At 48.3% G+C, this 4,497-nt stretch overlaps 1 long non-coding RNA gene across 1 annotated transcript; it reads left to right on the plus strand.

Annotated features, from left to right (window-relative positions):
- The first annotated feature begins 497 nt into the window (after positions 1-497).
- On the plus strand, positions 498-1,450 carry LOC122115483. Its single transcript, XR_006148779.1, has 2 exons — positions 498-890; positions 1,019-1,450. It is a non-coding gene; the product is annotated as an uncharacterized LOC122115483 (long non-coding RNA).
- The last annotated feature ends 3,047 nt before the right edge of the window (positions 1,451-4,497 follow it).

Raw genomic sequence — 4,497 nt, forward strand, 5'->3', positions numbered from 1 at the left:
ATGAAAGGACCTCAGTTCTGCCCCAAGAAGCAGCAAGCTGGGGGTGGGGGAGAGGAGTGAGGGGAAGTGAAACAGGAGAAAGAGGGCAGAGAAGTGAGAGGTAGATTTGCAAAGGAGAAAGGGACCTCTGCCAGCCAGCCTAAAGTGAGGGGGGTTGGGGGGGAAGGTGACCCAGGTCACCAGAGCCACAGCTCTACGTCCACACAAAGGAGGATACCAGGATTCAGATAAGTTAAGGGGCCTTGGTGGGAAGGGGGAGGGATGGGGATGATGCCCTCAAGAGCCCTAATCATTACACGTCGAACTGAGGAGGTGGAGAAAGGGCTCCTGTGTACCTCCCCTCCCCCTCAATCCCTCACAAGAGGCCCGACTTAATGGTAGTCTCAGAAGTAGGTCTAGAAGACCATTGAAGTGGACATGGAGGAGAATGCTGAGACCTAATCCAGGGCGGGTAGAGGTGGGGGGGTTGGGGGGGAGTGGCAGGCACCTCTCAAATCCTCATCCTGCACTGAAAAACAGTAGTACTGGAATCTGCTATTGTCCCAGGAATCTGAGCCATTCTGATTGCCCAACTAAGCTTGTGTTTGGAGGAATGAGCAGAGGGCAGAGGTGGGGGTGGGGGGAGGTGATGGGAGTGAGTCTCTGATCTTTCTGGAAGGCTGAGCCCACTCAGGTGCCTCCCTACTGATGATGGCATCATCACCATCTGGTGTACTATTAGCCCATTCGGCAGCCAGAAGAAAAAGAGAGGCCCGGAAAAACAAGGTCAGCTGCACAACATGGCAAAGCTAAGAACTGTAGGCACCTGGCGCTTCAACCTCAAGGGTCTGCAAGTCCCAGGAAGAATGTGGAAACATCAAGCTCCCAAGTGTGTTCCTGTAAACCCAGAGGTGAAGCTGCAGAGTGGGCATCCATACCCCACAGGATACCCCTCCTGCCTACCCAGGGTGCTAGCCAATTTCCCCAGAACATTCTTGGCCTGTCCTCACATCCCTCCCTCCCTCCTTCCCCTTCCCAGGAAACCCTTTCTCCGCACCTTTTAGTTCAAGATCATGGACACAGGATGCAGACTCATAGTTGGAAGGATCAGATGCTGGAGGCTTCGTTGAATATGTTTCTTTTCTTGCTCAGTAAGAAAAGAGAGACTGTGGACCCTCTGGTCCTCACCACTAAGAGGAAGGGTTTGGCTCAGCCAAAGACTCCTCCAAATTCTCAGAAGAGGAGCTCTCTCCATCTCCAGACTCCACGTTCCAAGTTTGAAACTAGTTTCTGTGTTTATCTTTGAATTTTCAGCCAGGACTAGCTTTGGGCTTCCAGGACGAGAAGCCTTTCATGTCACCATGTTGGTTCCTGGGCCCTGTGAGCTGCTTGCTTCATGTACAGAACCTGCCCAACGCAGGCAAACAGGACCCTTACCCCAAAAAGACCCTTAAAGTACTCGATCAATTTCTTCCTCTGTGTGTATGCATGTGTGTTGCTTTAATTGGTTGCAAAAAAGGAAGCTTTCACTATGAAAACAAAAAGCTATTTTAAAAAATATGTCACTGGTTGTAATTATGTGAAGTTTTGCTTCCTGTTAGTAGATTTCTGGTAATTTCTGTGAGTCCAGCGTTTCACGCACACACATACACCCGCATCACACACATCTGCCCTGGCTTCCTCTGAGGTTACATGTGAGAAGAGCGGTTCTGTGATTCATCTGTGGGACACTGAATCATTTACCTCTGTTGTCTTGGCATGGCTGTAAACAGTGCCCTTCTTCCTGCTGAAAAGCCCAAGATTTAGACAATAAATAACAGGATGACTTTACATAGAAGATACTAGATTGATCTGAGAGGGATGAACTTCTTTATTGGTATGCTCTAGCTGGTATCAGCCACACTGTCTGGCCCTGTGATTTTTTTTTTTTTTTTTTTTTTTTCTGGTCATGGGGCTTGAAGCTTGAACTGTGAGCCTGGGCACTGCCCCTCAGCTCTTCAGCTCAAGATGAGCACTCTACCACTTGAGCCACAGCACCACTTCTGGTTTTCAGGTGGTTACTTGGAGATAAGAGTCTCACGAACTTCCCTGCCCCAGCTGGCTTTGAACGGCAATCCTCAGATCTCAGCCTCCTGAATAGCTAGGATGACAAGCGTGAGCCACCAGCGCCCAGCTGGCCCTGGGATTTTGATCCTGAGGGCTTCTAGTTGTGGTCTCTTCCCACCTTCCTTCTTCTCTCCTCCTCCTCCTCCTCCTCCTCCTCCTCCTCCTCCTCCTCCATTTTCTTCTCTTGACCACAAAGTCTACCCCATTTGTCTTTCTCTCAGCTTCTTCTGGGCTAGATCAGCAAGCAAAACGCAAATAGAGAAAAAAAAAAAAAGCCCTGCTGACAAGGATTTCTCTTCCTTAATATTTTAATAAAGATATTTTAAGGCTATGATTGATATTCTTCTAAATACCCTGTTGTATACATCCCAGATGTTTGAATATGTATATTCTTGCACATCTTCTAATATTCTCTTGGGCTATAGGGTTATTCAAAAAGGTTTTGATTGTTTGGTGTTTCTTTTTCTCTTCTTCGAATTAATAGGATTAATTAAATGTTTCCTGTTGGTTTCTGAAATATTTAAGTGCATCATACAGTGTCATAAATGTCTCTCTGACTCTGTCTTATTTAATCTTCCCAACCCACTTGAGCTAGAATCTACCCCTCCTGTTTTACATAGGAAACACTGAGGTCCAGACAAGGCTAAAGTAATAGATGATTAATTTTCAATGTCAGCCTGACTGGATAAAGGAATATCCCGAGAACTAACTGGTCAAGCATCATTTTCTGGGTGTGTCAGTGAGTGTTTCCAGAGGATATGGGTCTGTGAGTCAGTGGACTGAGTAGGAAGACTAGCCTTAAACGTGAGCAGACATTATCTAATCTGCTGGTGGCCCAAATAGAACAAGGACATACACACAGACACACAGTCACACAGACACACAGACACACATACATTCCCTTCTCTCTCCTGGAACTGGGACCCTCTTCTCACCAACTCTGGAGCTCCAGGCTCTCTCCACCTTGGACTGAAAAGCCCGTCACTGGGCCTTCTGACGCCTTTGAACTTGGACTGAACCCTATCACCAGTGTTCAGGGTCTCGGGCTTGCAGAAGACTATATGGGACTTCTCACCCCTCCCCTACAGTCATGTGATCCACAGATAAAGATTCAGATGGAGACATAGCCATACCTCCTAAGGTTCTCTCCCTCTGGACTCCTCATGGTCTTGGAGCAAGAGCAGAGTTTCACACCCTAACCCAAGCGAGCTCCAAACCACAACTACTTCCATGCCTTAAAGACCAGGCCTGGAAGTCCACCAGCAGAGGCATTGGAGCTCTCTGGAAGTTGCTTCAAGGCTCTGATTTGACTTTTACCTCTTCTCAATGGGTGATGACAGAGGAACCAGGTTGTCCAGTCAGGGATGGGCAGTCACTCTGAGAAGTCACCTGATTGTCTCCACCCCATTCTACCCCTCAGATCCCCTGGGTCAGGTTAGACTCAACTCATCCCTTATTCCAGTGCAGCAAAGGGAGAAAGGTGTCCAGCAGAGAGACCTCCTGAGGGCCTGCTTACTCAGCCTGGGTCTTTCCAGTAAGAGCTGGAAATGGTAGAAGCCTGCTCCATAAGAAGGGACAGTCAAGAGCAGTAAGCTGAGTGGCTGGTGGCAGACAAACAATCAGGACCAATAGGAACCCTTTCAGTAGGGGCATTCTGGGAAGGCTTCTCCAGGGAGGTGACACAAGCCAGCCAAGATAGCCAAGTTGTGGGCTGGGAAGGTGGCTCAGTGGTAGAGCGCTTGCCTCACATACACGAGGCTCTGGGTTCGTTCCTCAGCACCACATAAACAAAAAAAAGCCAGAAGTGGCGCTGTGGCTTAAGTGGTAGAGCGCTAGTCTTGAGCTGAAGAGCTGAGGGACAGTGCCCAGGCCCAGAGTTCAAGCCCCACGACCAAAAAAGAGAGAAAGAGAGAGAGAGACAAGTCATAAAGAGGAACAAGGCCATCCACTCCCCGACCCAACCTGTTGGGAGCCAACTACCTCACTGGAACATCTTGAGGCTGTTTCACCTTCTCACCCTGCCCTAAGTAACGACCACCTTTTCACCTTGCCCTAAGCAAACACCCTGCAGCTACTAACGACCACCTTTTCACCTTGCCCTAAGCAAGCACCCTGCAGCTGCTTCGGCCAATGAAAAAGCTTCCTTATTCCAAGCATATAAATACCCCTGTGTGAAAAATAAAAATTGGCAGCTTGATCAGAATCCTTGTCTTGCTGTCATTCTTCGTGTCTCTTGTCCCTTCATTCCTTCTCGCTTAGGTCCATCGCCCTCTTGCTGGTCGGGACACAACCTCATTAGAGAATCAAGTTATACACTGGGCAAAATCCTTGAGATCTTTTTTTTTTTTGGCTTGTTGTCCTCTAGCCTTTGAGTTCGCATACACACTCACACACCACAACACAAACAACTGT

Source organism: Dipodomys spectabilis, unplaced genomic scaffold, assembly GCF_019054845.1.
Source record: "Dipodomys spectabilis isolate Male_0828 unplaced genomic scaffold, ASM1905484v1 ptg000119l, whole genome shotgun sequence".
Taxonomy (NCBI): domain Eukaryota; kingdom Metazoa; phylum Chordata; class Mammalia; order Rodentia; family Heteromyidae; genus Dipodomys; species Dipodomys spectabilis.